General features: G+C 47.4%; 1 long non-coding RNA gene across 2 annotated transcripts; it reads right to left on the bottom strand.

The window, feature by feature from the left end:
* Window positions 1-899: 899 nt before the first annotated feature.
* On the bottom strand, window positions 900-7,415 carry LOC119823339. Of its 2 annotated transcripts, none has more exons than XR_005286936.1 (2): window positions 7,220-7,415; window positions 900-1,812 (listed from the first exon to the last, which is right to left on the bottom strand). It is a non-coding gene; the product is annotated as an uncharacterized LOC119823339 (long non-coding RNA). The 2 variants fall into 2 exon arrangements; XR_005286935.1 differs by lacking the exon at window positions 7,220-7,415 and adding an exon at window positions 1,919-6,868.
* Window positions 7,416-12,968: the final 5,553 nt, after the last annotated feature.

Below are 12,968 nucleotides of genomic sequence, written 5' to 3'. Positions count from 1 at the left end.
TTTGTATTACTCTCCCACATGGTAGTCTGTCGCCAAAAGAAGTCTGGGCAGGAGTTCAAGGCAGGAACGTGGAGGCAGGAACTGAAGTAGGGACCATGGAGAAATCCGGCCTACTAGCTTGCTCTCCACAGCTTACTCAGCCTGCTTTCTTATACCCCCAGAACCACCACATGTCCAAGGGGACACCACTCACAGTGGACTAGGCCCTACCACATCAACCGTTAACTAAGAAAAGGCGGTCCCTCTTTCCAGGCTCTCTTAGTTTGAGTCAAGCTGACAGAACTCGCCAGCATACCACTCTGAGCTTAAAAAGTCAAGTTCTGTGGAGCTGGTGATATGGCTCCAAGATAAAAGAACTTGCCAGGTCCAGCCGATGACCCGAGTCTAGTCCCCAGAATCCACATAAGGAGAGAGAGGCAACTCCACAACTGTGGCATGTGTGTACCCATTCTGAATCATTCATGAGTGCACACACACAATAAATAAATAAGTCAAATTCTGGTGAGCAATCTATCTACAAAGTGTTTTTGTAATGTGAAAGCTCTTCCTATCTAAACTGCTGGGCCTTCTTTATCATCTAGACAGTTAGCAACTTGTGTTGGCCACACCCTTAAAGTTTAAAAAACCATGAAGACAAGCCATCATGAGTTAGGGAGCATTTGCTCTCTGAGTTTCCAGGGAAGCTGGAGCTTTGGATGAAATTATCTCCTTGCCTTCTGTCTTCTCTTTCCATCTTGTTCCCTCTGCTTCCTGATTCATCTCTTCCCAATGAATCACGCTAACAGCCGGCATTCACAGTTAACTTAGAGGAAACACAGAGGTATTTCTTTTTACCCATAAGTCCACGAGGGAAATGTGACCAGTGTGTATCATACTCATGAGACTGGACCACAAAGCCAACCCGAGAAGATGTGGTTTAATGTTAGTCAGTGGGGATGTTCCATGTGACCTCTCTCCATTTTTTTTCCGGCACTCTCTAAGTAAGGCCAGAGCCAGAGAAGGGGTAATTGGCAGCTCAGAAAAAGCAGTCCAGAGGGAGATTCTGGGGCCAGATAAAAGAACTTAATTATTTAAAGTGTGGACTAAAACCCATGCCGAGAGAAGGAAACCATACTTGGGATCAGGAGCCTGAGGGGCACAAATGGGCATTGAGGAAACCCTCACACCTGAGTCCAGACTAAAAAACTCTGATTAGCATCCAGCAAACCTGGAAACCCAGTCTCTTCACGTGAGGGTCAATGATCTTCCTGATAGGCCCATTTGTTTTCTCTCCCGTGTGACTCTGGGGAGTCGTATCAGCACCCTTATGTCTGATGTCCCCCAAGACATTAAATTCAAGTCACTGAGAGTTGAGACTTAGAGGTCTTTAAGGTACTTAGCTCAGGTCCCCAAGGCACACGTTTTGGTGATGGATGAATAAGTGTTGTTCTTCCTGTCTTCATGTTTCTGAGGTGCACGTGAAGCTTCAGTCAGAGCCTCACACGTGCTGCCAAGGCATCTGTACATGGACGGCCAACTATAGATGGTCTCTGGATGGTCTACATCAGAGCAGTACCGTGAACAGATGTGCGCTCCGTCTTCCATGGACACCTTGGGCAAAGGTGTCCATAAAATTCTATAAGGAACCTAGAACTTCTCGGTCACCAGATCGACTTAATCCTTCAGGAAACTCAGAACAGAGAGTGGCAACTGCACAGCCTGGAGGCCAAGAAGATGTACAGCTGCTCTCCTCATGTGATGCCTTTAACACAGTGGTTGCTTAGCGAAGCTCGGGTGCTCAGATGAGTACAGCCTCAGAATACGTGGCAGGTCCTAGGGCAGGGAAGGCAAAGGGCAAGCTTTAGGTTTGTGCAATAAGCCGGACTCTGGGCTGAGACCCAACCACCCCGGTCTGCAGGGCAGGCTGCTAACCACCTACCTCGTCCACTTTCCCATCTTCAAACGCAGATACAGTGGGGAGTTACTATAGAATAGGCAGTCTTTCATAGGATGACAACAAAAGCAGTTTAGAACTGGTTTAGAAGTCAGAACCACGGTTTTGTTTTCAAGTATGCTCATGGAAAAGCAGATAAGAAATTTCGGTTATTGATACTCAGTCACGTATGACAATAAAGATAGTTTAGCGCCTGCCTCGTTATCGCCAGAGAAGATGAGATCATAGAAGCGTGTGCCCGGCATGGAACTGGCACAAAGTGGATAAGTGCTTGTAATGGCTAATTTTGGGCTGTGAACTTGATTAGATCTAGATCATCAGGTAATAGGCAAACTGCTGGGCACCCTGGTGATGCTGTTCTTGATCAGGTTAACTGAAGTGGAAAGAGCCTCCCTAACTGTGGGCGGCACCTTGCCTTGGCAGCCAGACGCTAGGTGGTCAGAGAGAAAATCTTTTATCTTTCTGTCGGCTTGACTTTGCATCTTGCTGGCAAGTTCGTCTTATTTATGAGCCCATCAGCATCATTGCTGCTGCCGCTGTATTCCCTCACTGACATCAGAACCCAGCTCTGACGGCTTCTAATGAAGACTGAAGACCAGTGACTCTCCAGGGATCCTCTGGGCTTCCAGTACTGCTGAGACATTCAGACTCATGGACTGAGTACCACCCGAGGTCTCAGCCTCTCTAGTATGAAGAGAGTCACTGTTAGACTATCCAGCTCGTATTGTGAAATATATCTTTATTCTAACAATTCTGTTTCTCAGGAGAACCAATGCATCATGCTGAACGAACAGATGAAGGAGCAAACAGAAGCATGGCCTGAGTAGGTCAAGACCAGGGAGCTGTGGACTGCACATCATAGAATATCTAGGTCCAATAAATGATTGACAGCTAAATTTCCCAGCCAGGCAGGGAACTGCTAAATGCCACTTCTTGTCCACATCACCATTCAATTTTCTCTAGGTGTTGTGTGAATCTGGAGAAGGTGGGAAAGGAAGCAGACTTGATGCACAATTGCAGGACACCAGGGAAATTGGTTTCTCATGCTCCTGTTGAAGTTAACTCCTCTAAACACATGCTCTTGCAAGCCTGAAAACTACACAGAACTTTCATTTGAACAATCGCCATGTCAAAGCAATCATCAAAGAGAGACCATCAGTAAATATCTGCACTTGAAGCTTGTGGCAGCAGTACGACAATCCTGGACAAACCCAGCTGGTAGGTGTGATCATTAGTGGATCTAGGAGGAGCCTTATAGGATGGGACCACAGGGATCAGGGTGAAGACAGCTCAGGACTTGACCCAGGTGGCCAAAAAGAACATCCGAGAACACCACTCCGAAGAAAATCAAAGCAAGGGAATATAGCATGGCAGAAATGTCCTCACGTGGAAAAGGGATTAGGCTAAATTTTCAGGATCTCTATTGAAGTAGAGGTTACAGGAATACCACTCTGAAGTCAGAGTAACTATGAAAATGATAGTACATTTTAAGGGACTATTGGGTACCAGTCACCGAGCCGGGTGTTGTATCAATATGACCTAATTTTGGGTTTGTTTGTTTGTTTGTTTGTTTTTTGTTTTTTGAGACAGGGTTTCTCTGTAGCTTTGGAGCCTGTCCTGGAACTAGCTCTTGTAGACCAGGCTGGTCTCGAACTCACAAAGATCCTCCTGCCTCTGCTTCCGAGTGCTGGGATTAAAGGCATGTGCCACTGCCACCCGGCCCAATATGACCTAATTTTAAAGCGCCCAGAAGACACAACTGTCAGACAAGGCACCAAGGACTCAAAGAAGCTAGTCTGTGTTCTCAAGGCAGAAAGCAGAGGCAGCACTAGAACTCAAGCTGACCGACTGTGTCGAGCTCAAGGCTGCCACTCACCATCGTCCATTTGTTCAATGCACAGAGACTCTTAACTGTCTTTGCAGAAGGAGGCCTGCTGTATTCTTCACACGAAGATCTTTCCTTTAACTCAACCATCAGTGGGGTTGCATATACCCCAAAGGAGACCTTTCCTGTTTCTTCTTTTCAGTGCTGAGGATTGAACCTGTGGCCTCACACATGATAGGTAAGGGTTCTACCAAGGTACTATATTCTTAGTCCCCTTGTCTAATCCTCCATAGAAATGAACTATGATTGCTGCTACATCACTTTTGTGTTTCTGATACAACAGATTCCAACAGCGGAGGAAGGTGAGAGTCCCTCAACACCAGAGGGAAGTGCTGGAAGTGGACAGTGTCCACTTGGCATTCGTTCTGTAATCGAAGCCATTCTTCAGGATTCCTCAATGGCTCCCTGTCTTTTCATGTCCTGCACGATGGGACCATTGCTTTTTTTCATTCTTCTAGATGACGTAGGCCTTCTCTCTTTCCAGAGACTGCATTCCCTCTCTACCCTATTTCTTCCAGGCCCCCTCACCCAGTGAGCCCTACTGATCCATTAAGCCAGCGACCTAAATGTATTTCTTTAGAGTTACCTTTGGCCCAGACTGAATGTTCCCCATCTGGTTTAGGTCCCGGTGGGACTCTAAAAACACAAGAGGTATTCTACACTGGGGGAGCAATTATAGGTGCTGTTGGGTTGCACACAAAGAGACATTGAGGTAATTCAAGGATCAGCAGGATAGCATTGCCAATCCTACAGCTAGGAAACACAGAGACATCCATGGCGATGTTTCCAGAACAGGGAGGCTCCTAGCTCCTGCTGGTAGATCTGCAGATGCCCCGCAGGCTTGGGATGGCAGCCATATGCTGCTCTGGGCCGAGAGGGTGCTCAGTCATTGAAGAAGAGACACACCCAGGTGCAGCGAGGGTGGCAAGAACAAGAGAATACAGAAAGTGACTTCTTTCTCCTTCTGCCTTCCTCATGTCTCCTGTTAGCAGAATCTAACAAAAAGATGGCTGCTGTCTAGAAACGGAGTTTTCAGAGTCCTACCCCAGAGTTCGAGAGCCGAGCGTAGAAGAGATGTTACACCATGTTTCTCTGTAGCTCGTCCTGCTGATGCAGGATGTTAATCGCAACCATAACTGAATTTTTGTGATTATTTAATAGTCATGTCTTTCCACCACCAGGCATGTCCAAGCTGCAGGCTACATGTGTCCCAGATGTATGAACGTAGCCCAGTGCATTGGAAGATGGCAATGTCCATAGGAACATCAAGTTTGAGCACCAGCAAGTAGGCTGTCAGTTCAATGATGGGAAAGCTACACTGACCTGCCTTACTGCTGTCTTCAGTCAAGACAAACACACCTGGAGTGTGGGGAGTCCCCAGTAGCTGTTCTAGAACAGACTCACAAGAGAAGTAGCGTTCATGAGATAGCAGAACAAGTGCTGAAATTTTTAAAATATTTAATTTTTTATTTATATATAGAAGGGCAGATGTCTGTTGGTAACTAAATTGGGCGCCAGATCACTGGGAGCTGGAGCTACAAGCAGTTGTGGGCCACCAGATGTGACCACCGGAATGTGAACTCAGGTCTTCCAGAAGAACAGGAAGCATTTTTAACCTCTGAGCTTCTTGTCCAGTCCCAAGTACTCAGGTTCTCCTGTAAGGGATTAGCTCACAAAGGCTTTCAGGATGAAGGGAGCAAGAGAGCTAATACCAGGTTCTGGGATGCAGTTTGGGAAGATGGCTCAGAGGTAAAATGTGTGCTGTGCAAACATGGACCAAGTTCAGAAAAAAGCTGGGCACAGCATATCTGTGATCCTAGCATTGGGCAGGGTAGAGACAGGAGGTTCCCAGGGCGTGCTGGCTAGTCAGGCTAGGCAAAATAGCAAGCTCTGGATTCCTTGAGAGAACCTGTCTCATAAAATAAGGTGAAGAATGATAGAAAAGAAAAAAACAAAACAACCTGACATTAGCACACACGGGGAAAGAGAGAGAGAGAGAGACAGAGACAGAGACAGAGACAGACAGAGAGAGAACACAGTACTAGCAAGGGATAAGCTAGAGACAAAGTTGTGTCAGTCAAAGCCTTGCCTCAGCCTGGTCCTCCAGGGCCCTGAATCATGAACTATCCTCTAGGCCTAGGCCTGCTACCTCCTTGAGGGCCTCTGTCAGGCCGTGGAGGCCCCTCAGGACAGAAGGAATTCATGCAACCTCCCTAGAGAGATGGTTCCCAAAGAAGTGATAGCTGTGGGACTCAGCAGTCGACACCCACAGCATGGGATGTGGTACACCCACCTGTGCAGAGGGTTAGGGTGGGGCAAACACATTCTCAGTGAAGGGCGGTATCCACACTGCAGGGGGAAACTGTGACAGAGGCTCCCAGGTCTTTCTATGAGCTTAGGTTTCTTCCGCTGCACTCTTTCAAGATAGAGCAGATTCCTTTCATCTTGTGGGGATCTTTATCAGACATGACAGAAGCTAAAATGTTAATTGCCCACATCCCTGGGTAGCCTGGGCCTTGGCATGTCTTCTGGAGCCAGGAGCAACCACAGGCACGGCCTCCGCACTCCAGGAGCCTTCAAATGGAAGATTCCATCCCCTCTGTGGAGAAAAAGACAGGCCCCTCACTCCTTCCCTAGCTGCCCTGCAGGTGCCCACTCAGTGGTGGCCTGGCAGCCTGCACCGAAGAATGTCACTCTGGCCTGAGGCCCAGCCTCAGACAAAAGCCCTTTTGGAGCTAAGCCTACATCCTCTGGCTGACAGGACCCTCCCCCACCACCAACTGGGGAGGGCAGCTAAATTCATCTCCCTCCAACTGATGCTTCCCACAGGGTAAGGCCACCTCCCTACTCAGGAAGCAAAAGGCGTCTGAACCTTTGCTAGTTGCACTTGGCTCTCAGACAAATAGCTGACTGTCCTCAACCAGAGAGGATGATCAGACACCATTGCCCCAGACCAGGGCAGGGAGACACATGTGCGTGCGCACGCACGCACAGGGAGCTGGGAGAAGGGGTCCCATGCATCAAGAACAAAGGACAAAGCTTAGGCCCCAAGCAAACTTTCTTTTTTTTTTTTTTTTTTTTTTTTTTTTTTTTTTTTCGAGACAGGGTTTCTCTGTAGCTTTGGAGCCTGTCCTGGAACTAGCTTTTGTAGACCAGGCTGGCCTCGAACTCACAGAGATCCGCCTGCCTCTGCCTCCCGAGTGCTGGGATTAAAGGCGTGCGCCACCACCGCCCGGCTCCAAGCAAACTTTCACACCCAACCCTGCCTCTGCCTGGGAGCTGGGAGTCAACACTAACTTGAGCTTGAATTTCTGCTTTGCCGTCAGGAGCAGCCAGCCACCAGGCAGGTCCTGCCCTGAAGTCTTCACCACTTTTCCAAGAAGAGAATACCATGTGATTACCTGTTTTGAGGATTAGGAGGGATGCTGTGAGGTCCCAGGGTAGCGCCTGGCCCTTTCACCACCAACCAGTCTTCTAATGCGCTCCCTCTTTATCACACAACACAAGTCCCTGGTCCCTTAACCCTCAATCTGCAAATGAACGGGTCTGGTACACTGATTCAGTGTGTGTCCCCGGAAAACATGACTAGCAAGCATTCTTGCTCTGCCTTAAAACTGGCGCCCAAGAGACCTCCTCCAAGGTTGATCCCGAAACCAGCATCTCCTGTAAACATGGCCTTTGTTGTTTGCAATGCTAACAATCACTGCGGCTCTTTGTTCGGTGTCTTTTGGCTGACTGTCAGCTCATGAAGAACTGTCTGTACCGAGGCCAATTGGAATTGATTTTGCCAGTGAAATTTCAAGGGACAATGTGCCAGGTGTCTCAGCGAGCTAGAGTCTGGTGGACTCTCTGTCATCTGCTCGCCAGAGCCCGAACTCATGTTTGGATGGTGATGGGCTTATTTTCACATTTGGTATCTCATTCTGCCATCACAATGGCGGTCTGAGGTGGGTATTGATCTGCCCACTTTGCAATTAACCCATTCACAAGTAAGAATCAGAACTGGAGCGGTGTTGGAGGGTGGTGTATGCAGCGCGTGCTGTTCTGGCAGTGGGATCTACACTCTTGTTTAGGAAGCCTTATTCCAGCAATTTCCTGAGCATCTATTAACGCTCAGTGTTCTCTTCGGGGGATCCACAAGTCAACTCACAACATTGATCTTAACTAACACAGAAGATTCCTACTTGGGGATTTTCCTGATGGTTATGAATCGTGACTAGCTTAAGACTTCTGAAGCATAACATGACAGGAACGCCATTATTACAGCCCCAGTGTGTAAGGGCTCAGCTCCACGAACAGTGGCCCAGCCATAATTCATCACCTAGACCAAGAAGTAGCGCCATGCCCTTTTCTGAATGAAAGCCTGTTGTGTGTGCTGAAAAGCAACTTGGACCAAGGACAGGGTGGGGAGGCCGGTGGAGGTGTGTGTATTACAGGGTGTATCATGCCGTGTGGTTTATACACCTGATTCTCCAACTATGGGATGTCCACTATTTTGTGGACTCCCAACCCCCATACCCCCAACTATGACCTGATTTGGAAACATGGTCATTGTGGATATAATCAAATTAAATAAAGTCATAATGAATCAAAATGGATCCTAAATCCAATAACTAGTGTCTTTATGACAGGAAGGAGGCTTGGAGATACCGATCTTTGGGAGAGAAGGCCGTGTGACCCACAGAAGCAAGACCAGGGGCATAATCATAAGACAAGGACATCATGGATTACCTACAGTGACATAGACAGGATTCCCCCTTAGGAATCCCACTGACAGTAATTAATCCCGCTGACACCTTGATTCTGACTCCCGGGCTCCTCAACTATGAGGTAATCAGGTTTTGCTTTCACCTCGCCAGGTTGTGATTCCAAAAGGGATCCTCAGGCAGCGTTTTTGGTAGAAGGTAGAGGATGTTCCCTAAGTGTGGTTCTAACTCGAGAGTTTGGCAGCCTTTTTATTTGCGGTCATCTTTCTGACTTCCTGGAGGACCAAAAGTCTTAGTGTTCCCTGAACAGAAAAGAACTGTGAGGCAGACGACAAGGAAGACAGCAAACATGGAAGAAATACAGGGGGGTGGTTGAATATCGTCTGTATCCATTTTTTCTCTGCTGTTGATTCTTTTTAAAAGCATTACTAACCTTTTTGCTAAAATCCTAATTTTCATTACATTAATAGATTGGACTCGCTTTATAAAAATTAGGAAACACAAGAAAGCAAATGTAGTAAATAACAGCAGCCTACCTTCTACATCTGGACAGTCACCCTGTGTGTTTGGGTGTGTTCTTTGAGTGTGTGTATACTTTCTGAAGGGACACTAACCCCCTAGGGCATGTCATGTGACTCTGGCAGGCCTTGTCCTTCTCCCCATCCTCCCTGCCTTGCTCAAAACCACTAGATTACATTCCTAAAGCAAACCCCCAAGGTCCATTCCCTCATTTGGCCACTTCCCCCCTCCTGAGGTTGGCTGCCAAAGTCCAGCAGTCAGAAGCCCCCTTTGGTTCACCTAATTAACATGGCCAATTAAAATTAAACACCTCATCGTAATACGGGGTTTCCCCCTTTACCTTTACAAACCGCTCTTTTCCTATGCGCCATGTCTGTCTCCTGTCTATCGCAGCTCTTTGTCCCTCTGTGTCAAATATTCCTGCCCCCTTCCCCTTCTCCCTCATCCCTATCTCCTTTATCACCGCATCCTAGCCCATTCTGATACAGACCTCCCCTTTTTCTCGTCTTAAGAACGGAACTGTAAGGTCATTTGCTGCTGTTTTTCTGCCCCAGTCAGAAAGCAGCCACTTTAACTTTTCTTCCCTGCTTAATGAAGGATCTGTCTGTGAAAACGACTGTTTGGGTGTGATTTGTGCCTAACCGGGGGTCTGGAAGGGAGCCCCCGTTGGGCAGGAATCCCTTTCACTTTCTTTCCTAAAAAAATAAAGTTCCGCTTTACTTGTATACATTTTCTTTTTCTCTTCTTTGGCAAAGACGGATTTCCAGAAACAGGTTGGAAACCCATTCTGATGTCTCCCCTTACCCCACATTTCCGCTTTGCGTTTCTCATCCCAGACCAGCGTGTAGCCAAGTCTCCAATCAGCTGAGTTCACCTGGAAGGTCTGGAGGACAGCACAAGCAACACAGGGGTGCAAGGGGGTTTTCCAGAAGTGTCTTTAGCGCAGTCAATGCTTTCCCAGCAAGCGTCAGATTCCAGGTGTTGAGAGTTGAGTTCACCCCACTCCTCCCTTCGCGTCACAACTATCAGACATTCATGCAAAGACCTCATTTTGGCGTGTCCCTTTAAACCTCAGAGCCGACTTCCTTTCTTCTCCCGAGTCACCTCCTCCCACTCTGTCTGATTTATGTCATGAAGTACTGCATTGGATGTTCCTGGTAATCCGCCAGTCCCTGTCTGGTTTTCTTTGCCCAGTTCTGGCTCCCAGGGTGCTTACCTTTAGGGTGTGTGCACATTGACAGGCAAGTCAGCCATCTGGTTGGGTTTGGCATCATCCAGAGAGCAGGGGGGGGGTAGAAAGAGAAGCAAGAGCATGTCTCCCATGTTCTCTCACTGGTGGGGAGTAAGCCCTCTGAAGGGAAGCTGCACTCCTGCATTGCCTTTATCCTCATGAGGAAGCAGGTCTCTTGGTGGCTCTCCATTGAATCCTGCCCCTACCCCCTACCCCCTCATCCCTCGACCCCCATCAGGAGCACAGGCAGGTCCCATGACTATTGGAGCTCTAAGCCACTTCCTCCCATCATCAAGTGCTCTCTGCCTAGCCCCCTGCTCATACCTTTGTAATTAGTCTTTTTTTAAAATTAATTCTTCAGGTATGCAGTTTCATGTTCATCTTTTTCTTCCTGGGCTGTAAGAGATAAAGATATCACACGCAGGTATTCTTATAATATAATGAATGACCCCGTGTAAGTGTGCTGTGTTTAACAATTGGGTTATCACTGTCTTCCATATAAGATCCTGCTTCCCACTTATACCCTGACACACTGTTTCTATGGTTTGTATTGCTGATAGGGGCAGGTTCGAGATAGGGTTTCTTTGTGTAGCCCTGGCTGTCCTGGAACTCACTATGTAGACCAGGCCGGCCTCAAACTCAGAGATCTGCCTGCCTCTGCCTCCTGAGTGCTGGGATTAAAGGTGTGCACCATCACCACCCAGGAAGATTCCCCCCCCCCCCCGTTTTTTTCCTGATATCACACTCAATGCCAGGGACAACAGAGTTTTATAAGCTTTTTAATCCCCCCTCTTTTTTTGTTTTTGTTTTTTGAGACAAGTTTTTGCTGTACTCTGGGTCCTGTCCTGGAACTAGCTCTTGTAGACCAGGCTGGCCTCGAACTCACAGAGATCTGCCTGCCTCTGCCTTCTGAATGCTGGGATTAAAGGTGTGTACCACCCACTCCCAAGCTTTTCAATCCCTTTTTTAAAAATTTTATTTTTGGATCTGATTTCTGAATTTATATCCAAGACAGTAATATCACAAGCAAACCATGCTGCGGGAACTGTATACCCCCAGTGCACATTCCTCAACTCAACAGAGTGGCCCTAACTTCATAAGAGGAACTTTTAAGTTGTTATGGTTTGAGTTAGAAATGTCCTCCAAAGGCTCTTATTCTGAAAACCTGGTCCCCAGCCAGGATGCTGTTTGTGGGGAGGTGGGGGAACCTTGAGATGATGTGTCCTGGCCTCGAGAATTAGGCCACTCACTAGGGATGGATATTGATGGCTACAGCCGGCCCTGCTTCACCCCCGTGCCAGCTCTTGGATCACCAAGGTAGGAGGAGCCTCTGCCGTACGTCCACCTCCGTCAGGGCCACGACACCACACACACTAACATCTGCAACTGTGAGCCCAATGTAATCTCTCTGCCCAAACTTGCTCCGTTGAGTCCTTTAACACAGGAGTGAGAAAGGCAGCTACTGTGGATTTGTTTTCCTATGGCCTTTTCTTAAACTACTAGGCTCATAGATTGCATAATAAAATACATAACAAGCATCGCATAGGCTACTGATGATGGAGCACTGCCTACGTGCTATGTTCTCTCCTAGGCATCATTGGAGCTTTAGAACATTCAACAGTATGTGAAGCCAGCTTGGACCAGTTTGCAAGAGCTGGTTATTAAATTTTTCAAGAACTTTGCAAGCCAGTTATGAGCAGCAGTTATTAAAAACTATATTATGTAAGCTCACAATTAAATAAATTGCATTAGAAAACAAATGCAATAAAAGCCCATCCGTTTCTAATTACTTCGCTGCCCTTAACTGTTATCTAGGCTCAGGTAATGTCTCGCTACTGCGTGGTGGGGATGCTGGATAACGATGCGCATTTCTTCCCAACTCCACCTTCTGAGACACCGCAATGCTACCTTGAAATCGGCTGCAGTGGGAGCATTTGCACGGTGGAAATGAGCAGACACTGCAAGCTGAGCTCTGTCCCAAGAGCCAGTATTAAACACTGATCACTCACTCCTCACACCATCCCTAGAGATTGATGCTTTCTCACTTCACAGATGAAAATGATTTGGAGGAGATTTGAGGTTTGGAGGAGATAAATATTCCAAAACCTCAAAGCTAATCCAAAATCAAAAGGTAGAGCCAATACGGCAGCTCTTTAATATATGTGTGTATATGTACACACACACACACATATATAAAATTTACTTTTATTTTATGTTCATTACTGTTTTGTCTGCCTGGATGTCTGTGCAAGGGTGTCAGAAGCCCTGGAACTGGACAGGTGTGAGTGTGAGCTGCTATGTAGGTATTGGGAATTGAACCTGGGTCCTCTGGAAGAGCAGCCAGTGCTCTTAATCCACTGAGCCATCTCTCCAGTCCCCAAGAATGCAAACTCTTTATTCATTAAACTGAAAAGATACAGTTTCCAGCCTCTAACGCTAATCCCTCAAGGGACCAACTGTTGGCATTAAGGGCTGATCTCCAGAGTGGCCCTGTTTGGAGGTAGGGGAAACCTCCTAGATGTGAGACCTTTTAGGCAGTTCTTAGGTCATTGATGGGGTGGGGGGCACATGAGTTGTTCTCATACGACCTTCTGCTTATTATCATGTGACCCCCCCTCAGGAGAAGGCTATTATTAAAAAGTAAACCTGGCCTAACACGGGCCATTTCTTTTAACTCTGGTTCCAGAGAGACCT

Source organism: Arvicola amphibius, chromosome 9, assembly GCF_903992535.2.
Source record: "Arvicola amphibius chromosome 9, mArvAmp1.2, whole genome shotgun sequence".
Classification (NCBI taxonomy): Eukaryota; Metazoa; Chordata; class Mammalia; order Rodentia; family Cricetidae; genus Arvicola; species Arvicola amphibius.
Note: the sequence above shows the minus strand (reverse complement) of the source record. Positions and strands in the feature narration are given on the sequence as shown.